The sequence below is a fragment of the Myxine glutinosa genome, chromosome 2 (assembly GCF_964187855.1).
Source record: "Myxine glutinosa chromosome 2, kmMyxGlut1.1, whole genome shotgun sequence".
Lineage (NCBI taxonomy): Eukaryota > Metazoa > Chordata > Myxini > Myxiniformes > Myxinidae > Myxine > Myxine glutinosa.
This window is the reverse complement of record NC_136262.1, coordinates 62,097,628-62,111,936: the sequence shown is the minus strand read 5'-3', so window position 1 is coordinate 62,111,936 and position 14,309 is coordinate 62,097,628. Positions and strand designations below refer to the sequence as shown.

Below are 14,309 nucleotides of genomic sequence, written 5' to 3'. Positions count from 1 at the left end.
CCCATGTTATTATGGAGCTGGCACGAGTCATGAGTGCACAGTGAAAAAAATTCAACAATCAACAATTTCCATAACCTATTGATCAGTAAAGTATGCAAGTCTGCAGTTCAAATCAAAAGGTGAAAGGAAAGGCAAATTTCAAAAATCAAGACCTAGCTAACATTTGGTCTGATCATCACATTGTTTAACATTGCATCCCCATGTAAGGGGGGTTTAGGGTTAAAATTTCCTTTAATACTTGACATCCAAATTCAGCAATTTAAGTATTTTTTTTTGTTCTCAAAGAAAACCTGGCAAAAGCTGGAAAATTATTGTAAATACATTTGTTAAATCTTCACATTTTTAGTGTGAAAAACAGATGCGACATAAAAACAGATGCGTTGTTCAGTTTTAAAATCTACCTTTAAATATAGACAGACAAACACAGACAGACAAACACAGACAGACAAACACAGACAGACAGACAAACACAGACAGACAGACAAACACAGACAGACAGACAAACACAGACAGACAGACAAACAGACAAACACAGACAGACAGACAAACACAGACAGACAGACAGACAGACAGACAGACAGACAGACAGACAGACACACACACACACACACACACACACACACACACACACACACACACACACACACACACACACACACCTCATGTAAGAGCAACACATAAAACACAAAGACAAACAGAAAACATAAAATAGTGGGGGGGCCTGTGTACTCAATTTCAAGTTCGTGTGCAGTTCATGTTAATTTTGGGCAACCACTATAAATGTATTCTACTGGGTCCTACTAATCGGAAAAATGATGTCGCCATTTTTTTCTGTTGACCTTTCGTGACCTTGACTCAAGGTCAAAGTTCAAACGTCATTACAGTGACCATACTTCATTTAAAGTATATCGACCTTGGTCCAAAAATGTGGCAAATTTCACAAGGAACATTGATCATGACATTTGTTTTGTCATTTGCCCTCTCAGATGTTTGCAATATGCAAATTAATAAGCAAATGACCTAATTAGAGAAAAAATATGCATAATTAACATATAGTCTTCACCATACACATAAATTCCATCACTTCACATTATTATTGAATGCCAATCATTAGTTACCATCTCAAATGTGTTCTGCTGGATCCTAAACTGGAAAAATATGTTGCTTCTTGTTTTCCATTGACATGTTCTTGATATTAACTGACCTTTGACATGTACTTGACTTTACTTACCTTGACCCAAGGATAAATGTCAAATGTCATTTTAACCATGTGATGCAAACAAGCACTAAAACAGTGTATATAGACTCAGAAGAAGTCCTCTTGAATGTACAGGAAAAAAAAAAATTGGGGTGGCGTATCGGCAATAGACAGCTGTCTCGATCGCTCCCAAAAATAACATGCATTACCTCATTTCTCTGCATGGGTTTTAATCAAAATGTACCTTTCTTTCATGGTAGTAGACACGTTGTTCAGTCTTCAAATGTATGCCAGAAGCCTATAAGTAGCAACCAAAATGGCAGATGTATGATTTGATTTTTTTTGCAGGTTACAATTGAGGGTGAAATCAGCGCAGGAAGACAAATTTCACCCTGGAGGGACAAAGCTTCAGAGCAACTAGCAGAGAATATTGTTGCGGTTTTGTGAATAAAGGATAACCCCCCTCCGTAGGTAGTTGCACCACAACATGTAGCCTCGCTTTAGTTTAGTTATTTCTTGGTAAATGTAAGCGTAGTCTCCTTTCCTGTGTTAGTTTGCGTTGAGCAGGCCAGTGAGTTAGGTGTTCTTTGGGCTGGAATGCCATGTGCTAGGCCTGGAACAAGACTGGCAAGGACAAAGGGAGGAGCTGCAGGGGAGTGGCCGGTAGGCGGCGAGCAGCCAATCGGAGCCCAAGGGGAGTGGCTCACAACGGCAGCGAGAGGAGGGGCTTGGAACATTCGGGTAAGGCTGGGGAGGGGCCATATAAGACCCTGCCCCGAGCCCCCGCGTCAGAGAGTCGCCCAGCCCCTGAGTCAGAATCGGTCAGAGAGTCGCCCAGCCCCTGAGTCAGAATCGGTCAGAGTCTCCCAGTCAGAGCTTTTGTCACAGCACAAGTGAAGTCCCTTGCTTGTTATAGCCTCTGTGCACGAACTATCCCTGTACCCTGCGCTCGGCTGCTGCCTGTGAATAACGCGCTCGTGAGGACGATCCATTCCGGGCCACAGACGCACGGTCTCCCTGCCTGCGCTCCCAGCATACGTGCCATGAACATCCGAGGGCCACGCCGGCGAGCTGTCCGGGAGTGAACGGCGCTAAGGGCGTTTGGAGCACGAACTGTCCTTCCTTCTTTTCCCTGCGTGAGTGAGTGGGCCCTTGTCTGGGAGATAAGTTAAGACTGATTAAGCCTGCTCTGTGTCTCTTCGCCTTGTATAGTTATAAATAAACCTGTTCTTTCTTCCATTTGATCGTTCCCGTCATTTCACCATTGGCCTAGCATCGCACGAATAAAACCGCTCGAATCGGGTTCAATAAAAGCAACGGCACGAGTCACGTGATACGCAAACCGCTCGGGCGTATTCGATTAGCGTGGCTTGTGTGAGGTCCAGTCCCCGTTTTCGTGGCAGCGTGGGTCTCCCTGCCTGCGCTCACAGGTACGTGTGGTACGTGTGAAGGTACGTGTGGAGTCGACCCGATACACTTCCGCATGCTCGCTACAGGAGTGGCGACTCGGCCTCGTGGACTCGAAGACCCGAGGGGGAAAAGGGGTTTAACCCCCCCCACCCCCATCTCTGTACGTCGATGGGCTTCGAGAGATCCGCAACAATATTATAGCAGGTAGATAAATTGCCAACACTTGTAATACACTCTCCCACCGAGAGCAGCATTCTACACAATACACATTTAGAGAATTTGCACCCCAACCACCCTCATACAATCTATAATAATAAAAGGCAGTGTCTGTCTAGATGTCTCCTGCATAACTCCAAAACCATGAAACCTAGCGGCCCCAAACTTTGCATGCATACAATACACCTGGACCACCGACAGATTGCAAGGATGAAAACTGGGTGTTTGGGTGTTATAACACCATTTTTGAAGATGATTAACAAGGTGCTCATAAGAAAAAAAAACAATGTGGTGGCTTACCAATATGGCGGCCCACCATTTTGGTCAGCCCACGACACCTCACTGGGTTCTTAAGCCACCATTTTGTTTCAGCCGACTCAAACGTGCCTTGCCTTGGAAACACGATCGATTATTATCATTACATAATTGAAGAATATCACCAAAATCTGGATTCGCATATGAGGATTGGATGCTGGAGACTAAATAATGACCAAATCTGGAGTGAAATCTGACATTTAGCATATCTAGCGATTGGTGAACGCTATTGAGGCTGCTTTTGCAAGCCATGCGTTACAATAGACAGAGCTCCCTTTTTGTTTTTAGTCATAAGCCCGGGGAAGTTTGGGTGTGTTCCACCACCATGTTTTTTATTTTAATTTAATTTGTCTGGTAATCTCAGTTGTTTCCACATGATTTGCTGTTTGAAATCGATGTTTTGTTTTTTTTATTCCTCGGCCATTTCAACCAGAAGCAATCAGCTTGCTATCGCTTGCCAAGCCAGCTGTTCCTTATCACCCATTTTGTTGGAGTGCTTGCTGGAGTGCTTAAGCCGCCTGGCGAGGGCTCTACAAATGAAGTCAGAAATGCGTGTGGACTTAATTAAAGTCACAAGGCTGGGGAAGATTGGGTGTGTTATAACACCCTTTTTGAATATGCTTAACTTGGTGAACACTATTCAGGCTGCTTTTGCAAGCCATGGCGTTACAGTAGACAGAGCTGCCTTTTTGTTTTCACGTACCCACGTTTTCATTGACTAAATTTTTGTGCGATATAGCCACTCTCCCCCTCACCCCTCACCACCCCACCCAGTTCCTCGCCCCATCCTCCTTCCCTTCTCTCTCTCCTCCCCCCTCTCCCCCATTTCTCTCCCCTCCACCCTTCCTCCTCTTCACTCCCTTTCCTTCCTCCTCCCTTCCCCTTTTCCTCCCCCACCCCCTCCACCCCCTCTCTCCTCCCCGCTCCACCCCCTCTCTCCTCCCCGCTCCACCCTCTCTCTCCTCCCCGCTCCATCCTCCCTCTCCTCCCCGCTCCATCCTCTCTCTCCTCCCCGCTCCATCCTCTCTCTCCTCCCCGCTCCATCCTCTCCTCCCCGCTCCATCCTCTCTCTCCTCCCCGCTCCATCCTCTCTCTCCTCCCCGCTCCATCCTCTCTCTCCTCCCCGCTCCATCCTCTCTCTCCTCCCCGCTCCATCCTCTCTCTCCTCCCCGCTCCATCCTCTCTCTCCTCCCCGCTCCATCCTCTCTCTCCTCCCCGCTCCATCCTCTCTCTCCTCCCCGCTCCATCCTCTCTCTCCTCCCCGCTCCATCCTCTCTCTCCTCCCCGCTCCATCCTCTCTCTCCTCCCCGCTCCATCCTCTCTCTCCTCCCCGTTCCATCCTCTCTCTCCTCCCCGCTCCATCCTCTCTCTCCTCCCCGCTCCATCCTCTCTCTCCTCCCCGCTCCATCCTCTCTCTCCTCCCCGCTCCATCCTCTCTCTCCTCCCCGCTCCATCCTCTCTCTCCTCCCCGCTCCATCCTCTCTCTCCTCCCCGCTCCATCCTCTCTCTCCTCCCCGCTCCATCCTCTCTCTCCTCCCCGCTCCATCCTCTCTCTCCTCCCCGCTCCATCCTCTCTCTCCTCCCCGCTCCATCCTCTCTCTCCTCCCCGCTCCATCCTCTCTCTCCTCCCCGCACCATCCTCTCTCTCCTCCCCGCTCCATCCTCTCTCTCCTCCCCGCTCCATCCTCTCTCTCCTCCCCGCTCCATCCTCTCTCTCCTCCCCGCTCCATCCTCTCTCTCCTCCCCGCTCCATCCTCTCCTCCCCGCTCCATCCTCTCCCCCCCGCTCCATCCTCTCCTCCCCCCGCTCCATCCTCTCCTCCCCGCTCCATCCTCTCCTCCCCGCTCCATCCTCTCCTCCCCGCTCCATCCTCTCCTCCCCGCTCCATCCTCTCCTCCCCGCTCCATCCTCTCCTCCCCGCTCCATCCTCTCCTCCCCGCTCCATCCTCTCCTCCCCGCTCCATCCTCTCCTCCCCGCTCCATCCTCTCCTCCCCGCTCCATCCTCTCCTCCCCGCTCCATCCTCTCCTCCCCGCTCCATCCTCTCCTCCCCGCTCCATCCTCTCCTCCCCGCTCCATCCTCTCCTCCCCGCTCCATCCTCTCCTCCCCGCTCCATCCTCTCCTCCCCGCTCCATCCTCTCCTCCCCGCTCCATCCTCTCCTCCCCCCCCCCCCTCTCTCTTCATATTCCCATCAGGAAGCCACTCATGGTTTGTTACCCGGCATAGCCGGGTACTTTTGCGAGTATATGTATAAATATACAGAAAACTCTGGAGTTTTGAGACCAGGTTTCACCAACGATCGAGTGACAAAAAAAACCAACAAGAAAAAGCAATGAAATTGTTGACCCTCGCCAGAATGTTGGTGTGGCTTATTGATGTAGATTTATGTTCAATACAATATGGCTGCCAAAACACGACCAATGACGTCATCAATTTAATTCTCCCATATCATTTTTGTGTAGATCACCCGAAAGAAATTTCAAACTGATCGGATAAAGTGTTCGACTTGTCCAATTATGACGTCATAATGAAGGCAATGACCATCATAAATATATTGTAACGGTTTTTGAGAAGTGTAACAATTTTGGAGGAAGTGTAACGAATGTAAAAAGTATGGTTTTGTTATGTGTAACACCCTGTTAATGTAAATAATGGTCGCAGCCGTCCTCCTAGTTAATTCCATGAAACTTACACGCAGGTCACGATATATCTTTTTAAATAGTGTATTTCCTTATTCTATGTAGGCTAAATATGTGTTTCCCACTAGATTGACTTTGCATTGTATCAAACAAAATAAGCATAGGCCCTTGCAATTTCCCCAAACATCTCCGCTCTCCAAAGTTCCTTTAAAAAGGGTGCGAGTTGTGTTCAATCCCGCAAGCCGCCATTGCCCATGTGCTAATCTCGGAGAAGAAAGGCGTGTCTCCACCTCGTCATAGAGGGGAGGAGTGAGCCAGAGGGTCGCATGGCCAATCAGCACCGCGGTGAGCGACCCGGTAGGCGTGCCCTCGCAGCCGGCGGCTTGATTCCGCCCCGCGTTATAAAAGCGACTGTAAGGGACTGCTTTACCAGATGACCTGGGAGATGAGCGAAGAGGCGACACCAAGAGGAGCGGTGAGATGCGAAACGCTCCAAGCCAAAGAGGAGAGGTACTCGGAAAGGAAACCAGCTTTGGAGAGACGCGCTGAAAGGAGGGAGACGGCTCCACCAGAAGGAGAGGAGCAGGTGTGCCCGAGCCAGCGCGTGACGTCTAAAGCATCGGCAGCGGATACGCGACGAAGGGTTTTCCCGCCAAAAACCGCGAGGAATTGAGAGCTGCTGCCTCCGACCCTGTCCTCCCTCTCCAGCAATCCACCTCAAGCCCTACCTGCCTGCAATATACCCCGTGTAAGTGTGAACGTCGTCTGTCCTACTCGTTGTCTTGGGGTTAAGTAAAATGAATAGTGTAAGTTAACGATTCGCTGTGTGACTGCTTCTTCCATCCATTGCTTGTGTGTGTATAATAAATCTGTTCTTCCTCCGTACTCTGTCTTCTTCTCTTTTCATGCTCTTTCGGTCGCTTTAGAGGTTTCCCGATTGAATATCTGTGGTGCGATCTGGTCAACGTCGGGTGGAATCGGGTTCTAATCGGGGAGTAACTGTTCGGACGCGGTAATACCAAACCGCTCGGTAAAATAACATCTAAAACCGCGTCTGCAATTGGTTGTCAGCAAACGGAACAATTGGTTGTCAGGAGTTGGATTCGGACCTGGGACTAAATTTGTTAGGCCCAAATTTTGGAACACCAATTGTGTTATTAAGTAACAATTGGTGTCGGGGAGTGAGATTCGAGCCCGAACCAAATTTTTTAAAAACATCTAGAAAAAAATTTGGTCAAAATTTGGAGCTGCTGGAAATTTGTGTTGTTTTAAAGCAAAACCCGAATTTTGAGATCGCGCCATGGACAATCAAGGCGATCGGATGTCGGTGGGGGAGATAGACGGGTTAGGGGTAACCCAGGACTTGGGGGAAGAAAGGGAGGAGGAGAGCAATGAGGTGGTTGAGGGTGTATCAGACGCACAAAATGGCGCTCTCGCGCACGTGGTTACAGCGGCACCAAATTTTGCCGCGCCCGTGACCGTAGTATTGTTGGATTCGAACCTTGTGCTACAAATGGAGGCCCTCATGCTAGAAATGGAAAACAGAATAAACGGAATGAGGGTCGATAGGGAGGAAAGGGAGCAGAGGGACAGAGACCGCAAGTTCGGCGAAAGGGTCCCAGGGGTGCACGAGGAAGTAACGCGGGTCGAAAAGCGCTGGTTGAGCGAAGCGGAGGAAAGCGCGGGTACAATGACGGGGGTAGAAATCGCGACACGGGGTTTGGAAAAGCCGGCGACCGATGAGGTAGAGGGAATTTTATTAAAGCCAACGGTCGTCGAGGTGAGTAAAGAAAAAGCGGAAGTGGGCATTGAAATTGAAGAGATGACGGAGGTAGCCCGGGAATTGCAGGGAGAAATGGAAAATGTACAAAGTCCCTGCTCACATCACGATGCTGTGCTTAACCCGAATGGAAGTTTGCAGGTTCGCGTGGAGAAAAGGATCCCCCAGGTGAGTCGTGCTGTTGTGTATTGTGCGGGGAGATTTTGTAAGAGGATGTTTAGCGACAAAAGAATTTTCGCGCGCTTGGGATCGAGGAAGCATCCGGGCGTTGGTGAAGGGTCCCGTGTGAGTGGAAATGGCACGCGTGGGAGGAAAAAGTGTGCGTCGGCGAGTGGGTGTGTTATAAAGTGTGGGAGTGAAACCGAGTGCGAGCGAGAATGCACGTCGGGGTGTACTGAGTGACACGAATAGTGAGTTGGTGATGGCGCAGGTGCGAGAGGGCACATCGGAGCGCGAGTGTGAAACCGAGTGCGAGCGAGAATGCACGTCGGGGTGTACGGAGTGTGACACGAATAGTGAGTTGGTGATGGCGCAGGTGCGAGAGGGCACATCGGAGCGCGAGTGTGAAACCGAGTGCGAGCGAGAATGCACGTCGGGGTGTACGGAGTGTGACACGAATAGTGAGTTGGTGATGGCGCAGGTGCGAGAGGGCACATCGGAGCGCGAGTGTGAAACCGAGTGCGAGCGAGAATGCACGTCGGGGTGTACGGAGTGTGACACGGAGAGTAAGGTGGTGGTGGAACGTGTGCGAGGAAGCACACCTGAGTTGGTCATGGCGCGAGTGTGGAAGAGCCCATCCGAGCGTGTTAGTGGGTGGATGCAAGAGTGCACGCCCATGGTGAGTGTTACGGAGGACGTAACGGAGGAGAGGTGTGGACCAAAGTGTGCGCAAGAGTGTGCGCGAGAGGTGTGGTGTGTAACAGGGAGAGCGTTGGTGGAATGTACGGACGGCGTTGGAACGCCAGGTTTTGTGAGGGTGAAAGGGGTAGCGTATGCGTGTGAGCATGCAAGTAAAGCATCGACGGTAACCGGGTTAGCGGTTAGGGCGACGGATAGCCGATGCGAGCACTCGGGGCGCGGGGTGCTTTGTTGGGTGCGAGGCCCGGCGCGGGTCGATGCTGCGTCGCTCCTCTTCGAAGCGTCGTTGCCGATTCGGGCTTGGCCCCGCCCCGCACGGTCGAGTCCGGGCCGTGGCGGGCGAGGCGACCGGTCCGGTTCAAGGGCGAGTGGGAGGAAGCGGAACGATGCCCCCTCGTGGGGACGGGGTTCCGACCGGGGGAGATTGAGCCATCGGACCCGGGACCGCAAGGTGCCGCGCCGAGATGGTGCGTGGAATCTCGGCCCAACCAAACCACCTCCCTTGAACCGAAAGCCGGACGGATTCAACCTGCAGGCGACCAAACCACCCGAATTCATTGCTCGGCTTTGCGAAGCCGAGTTTAATGACGTCATGACGCACCGAGGCTAGGATATAGCGGACTGTGAGGATGGTGATAGTGATAGTGTTTTGATCCGAAATTTAGAAAAGTGAATATAATTGGCAGTAAATGGAAAATTTTTGATTTGTTGGAATTTGGTAAGCAAAATTTATAGTAAGAGATGCCCCATGTGATGGGATGGCCAATCCACCATCCCTCACAGGTGGGGGCAAATGCGCTATAGCTTATGGGGTTGATGGCAGTGAAAACTAGCCCGGGTGGGTTAGGATATATCGTGTGTAGGGATCTAGCGAAGATGACATTAGGTAACGTTAAGTTTAGTTAGTGACTGATACCTGTAGTGGGGACGCAGGTAGTTTAGTGTGGATGATAATGACGTGGGAGCGCAATAGTTTAAAGGGACGACTGGGAAGCGCAAGTTGCAGAGGGGAGTAGGTAGATGAGATGATGCCGTGTGTTTGAGGATTGAACAGGTGTGATTGCACAGGTGTGCAACTGAACAGGTGGGTGGAGCAGTGTATGAGGGAGTAGTGGTGATTGCGTGTTGTGTTGACCAAATGGTCCAGGAAGAAAGGAGGGTGCAGGTGGCACCAGGTGTGAGGGCACAGGTGTGCAACAACAGGTGTATGTGGCTGTGTGGAATAAATGGTAGTGTGGAATATCTGGAGTATTGGAATGGATGGTCGTGGAGTGAGTATGGTGGAAATTGTGGAGTGGAGTGGATGGTGCGAAGGTGTGAATGGGGGAAGAGTGGACCCCCATCACGGATACCCGGGGCGGGTAGTGTAAGTGTTAGGTAGAGGGTACAGGTAAATTGTGGTTGGATATTGGCATCTGTGGTGCGGGTGAAAGAATGGTCTTTGGATGGGTGCATTAGTGTTGTGGAAATGGCTGGGCGTGTAGCCTGTTAGTGTGTGTAGTTGGTTGGGCGCTCCACCACTGTGAGGATGTCGGCCAGGTGAGGCCGCAGGTGGGCTCTGGGAGCCGGTAGTAGTTGTTGTGGATGGGGCCCGAGGGTCCGGAGGACGGACCCGGGTAGCCCAGTGCCAGGGTGCACCAGTGGGGTGACAGAGCCAGGAGAGGGCCTTCCCCAGTTAGTTAGGTTAGGGTGAGGAGCTAGGTAAGCTCGGGTGGCAACTGCAGTGGTGGAGGTGTGCAGGTGGGTAGACCTGCTGGGAGAGCTACACGTCGCAGCCCAGAAATTGTGTGAAGGCACCGGGAGATGAATCGGGGGAGTGAGACCCCAAATTGAGAAGCACCACAGTTTGGTCAATGGGAATTGGTTTTTAGAACCCATAGTGTAAGTTGGCCAATGGATTGGCAGGGAGAGACCCCGGGTAGTGTAAAGTGTGTTAAAGTCATTTAGAGGATAGTTAGGATTGAGGTCTCCTCGCACCATCTGCATCCACTCACCTGAGATGAGGTAACTCCACACCATGCCATGTTTTATTATTTTTCATTAATGCAAATGTTTTGGATTGTGAAACGCATCATGACGTGGGTGTGACATTGTGCGTAATTCCATCTCTCCCTCCTTATGAGGATTGATGATGAATTGGTGATGGCAAATTTTGAAGTCGAGGGATTGTGGAGACGAATTTGGTATAGGAGAAATATGGGGAAGACGTGACAGTAGTGACGAATTTGTAAATGGGTAGATTTTGTAAATATGGGGTAAGGGCAAGGGTAGTGTAGGTGACAGGGGGGTGACGTACGGTAGGGACGAGCTTTCTCACTTCGCCCTCCGTACGCATTTCGCCTTGCATTGCCTTATTGACGTGTACCCTTGTGACCTTACCCCTCGCTCAATTGTCTTTCTTTTGTCTCCCACATGACCTGTGCGCCATTGGGTGCCGAGGGGAGCGTGCGTGAGGTGGCCATTGTGCGCCCGAGATTCCCAGAACCAGCATGCATTGCGTTGATGTACCACTTTATGGACCGCTGTTCTGCGGCCAAGTACCACTTGATGGACCCCAGGTTCTGGGGCAGGGCACCTCTGTTGGAGACCGGCCATAGTGGCCAGGGAATCTTGCTTGCGGACCTCGGTAAGGTGGCACCTATGCCAAACAGGTGGACCACCCTTAGTTGGCCCCTGAGGCCCTAAATAAAAACGAACACAAGTTGTGCTTTTTATTATGTCCAAATAGGCCGCATGAAGCCAGAAGACGTCGGGAAGAACATCGGCCCAGCAGAGAAAGTGAAGACCACCACCAGTTGTTTTGTTGTGTTTATTAAGAACCATGGTGACTGCGCACCGAGTGGTGCTTTTGGTGCTTTGTGGTGCTTTTGGTGCTTTTGGGTGCTTTGGTGGTATTGGTACTGGTGCATCGATGCAATGCGTGCTGTCTCCTCCCTCCCAACAGGAATTTCTTTTTCTTGTTCCCTAAGGAAAAAAAAAAACACAGGTCCTGGGTTGCGTTGTAAATAAGAAATCACGTCATTGTAAATAATGCTCCCCACCGTAAATGTATAGTTTGAGAATAATTCCGTAATTCGGTTAGCTGTGGGCTTGAGTCTGTTAGACAGGGTGCAATGCAATAGGGGGACATACTTATTTGTGTTTTAAGATTGTCACACTCAGGGTCAGGTTAATTGTAGAGGGAATTACACCTACGTGTCACACTAAGTTAAAGTTTTGTAGGCCCGAGCCCGGCCCTGAAGAAAGGAGGGTGCAGTGTAACGGTTTTGAGAAGTGCAACGGTTTTTGAGAAGTGTAACAATTTTGGAGGAAGTGTAACGAATGTAAAAAGTATGGTTTTGTTATGTGTAACACCCTGTTAATGTAAATAATGGTCGCAGCCGTCCTCCTAGTTAATTCCATGAAACTTACACGCAGGTCACGATATATCTTTTTAAATAGTGTATTTCCTTATTCTATGTAGGCTAAATATGTGTTTCCCACTAGATTGACTTTGCATTGTATCAAACAAAATAAGCATAGGCCCTTGCAATTTCCCCAAACATCTCCGCTCTCCAAAGTTCCTTTAAAAAGGGTGCGAGTTGTGTTCAATCCCGCAAGCCGCCATTGCCCATGTGCTAATCTCGGAGAAGAAAGGCGTGTCTCCACCTCGTCATAGAGGGGAGTGAGCCAGAGGGTCGCATGGCCAATCAGCACCGCGGTGAGCGACCCGGTAGGCGTGCCCTCGCAGCCGGCGGCTTGATTCCGCCCCGCGTTATAAAAGCGACTGTAAGGGACTGCTTTACCAGATGACCTGGGAGATGAGCGAAGAGGCGACACCAAGAGGAGCGGTGAGATGCGAAACGCTCCAAGCCAAAGAGGAGAGGTACTCGGAAAGGAAACCAGCTTTGGAGAGACGCGCTGAAAGGAGGGAGACGGCTCCACCAGAAGGAGAGGAGCAGGTGTGCCCGAGCCAGCGCGTGACGTCTAAAGCATCGGCAGCGGATACGCGACGAAGGGTTTTCCCGCCAAAAACCGCGAGGAATTGAGAGCTGCTGCCTCCGACCCTGTCCTCCCTCTCCAGCAATCCACCTCAAGCCCTACCTGCCTGCAATATACCCCGTGTAAGTGTGAACGTCGTCTGTCCTACTCGTTGTCTTGGGGTTAAGTAAAATGAATCGTGTAAGTTAACGATTCGCTGTGTGACTGCTTCTTCCATCCATTGCTTGTGTGTGTATAATAAATCTGTTCTTCCTCCGTACTCTGTCTTCTTCTCTTTTCATTCTCTTTCGGTCGCTTTAGAGGTTTCCCGATTGAATATCTGTGGTGCGATCTGGTCAACGTCGGGTGGAATCGGGTTCTAATCGGGGAGTAACTGTTCGGACGCGGTAATACCAAACCGCTCGGTAAAATAACATCTAAAACCGCGTCTGCAACAATATGTTAATCCCCATGGGGAACACTTGACAAAGTGACGCTTAAAATTTTTCCCATGGAGCAGTTTTGGAGAGCTGGAGGTGCAAAATGTTCGTTTTTTCCAAGACGGCGCCCATACAACGTGACATATGACGTCATAATTATCATTTTAAAAAATTATACAGGAGGCATTCTACAGGAAGTATGGTGAAAATTTCCTGTCAATCGGACCAACGGTTGCAGAGAAAAGCATATATATTCTGTGCGGACAAACAAACAGATGAAAAATCGGTCAGAGACCGAGGACTTGCCGGAATGTACTTTTTAATCGGCCATTTAGGACAAATATGGCGGCCGAACCACGTGACCGATGACGTCATCATTAACATATTTTATTCCCCATGGAGAGTTCTTTACAATGAGCCATACCTCAATTTTTTCTATTCAGGACTTTTGGAGATGTGGAGGTGCAGAGTTTTTCGGTTTTTCCAAGATGGCGGCCGAACCACGTGACCGATGACATCATCATTAACATATTTTATTCCCCATGGATGAGTTCTTTACAATGAGCCATGTCTCAATTTTTTCTGTTCAGCACTTTTGGAGATATAGTGGTGCAAAGTTTTTCGGTTTTTCAAAGATGGCGGCCGAACCACGTCACCGATGACGTCATAAATTGGGCACAGTCTATTCCAGGGCAAGACCAATATGTGTGCAAAGTTTGGCGATTCTCCGTGCAACGGTGTAGACGCAGTGCTGCAAACAGACAGACAGACAAACAGACAGACAGATGAAAAATCGGTCAGAGACCGAGGACTTGCCGGATTGTACTTTTTTATCGGCCATTTAGGACAAATATGGCGGCCGAACCACGTGACCGATGACGTCATCATTAACATATTTTATTCCCCATGGAGAGTTCTTTACAATGAGCCATACCTCAATTTTTTCTATACAGGACTTTTGGAGATATAGTGGTGCAAAGTTTTGCCGTTTTTCCAAGATGGCGGCCGACCACGTGACATATGACGTCATCATTAACATATTTTATTCCCCATGGAGAGTTCTTTACAATGAGCCATGTCTCAATTTTTTCTGTTCAGCACTTTTGGAGATATAGTGGCGCAACGTTTTGCCGTTTTTCCAAGATGGCGACCGAACCACGTGACTGATGACGTCATCATTTACATATTTTATTCCCCATGGAGAGTTCTTTACAATGAGCCATGTCTCAATTTTTTCTGTTCAGCACTTTTGGAGATATAGTGGCGCAACGTTTTGCCGTTTTTCCAAGATGGCGACCGAACCACGTGACTGATGACGTCATCATTTACATATTTTATTCCCCATGGAGAGTTCTTTACAATGAGCCATGTCTCAATTTTTTCTGTTCAGTACTTTCGGAGATATAGAGGTGCAAAGTTTTTCGGTTTTTCCAAGATGGCGGCCGAACCACATCACCGATGACGTCATCAATTGGGCACAGTCTATTCCAGG

At 49.7% G+C, this 14,309-nt stretch overlaps 1 protein-coding gene across 2 annotated transcripts in view; it reads right to left on the bottom strand.

Annotated features, from left to right (window-relative positions):
- LOC137421739 (tRNA selenocysteine 1-associated protein 1-like) overlaps positions 1–14,309 on the bottom strand; it is a 98,926-nt gene that overhangs the window by 18,915 nt on the left and 65,702 nt on the right. The window lies entirely within an intron of this gene.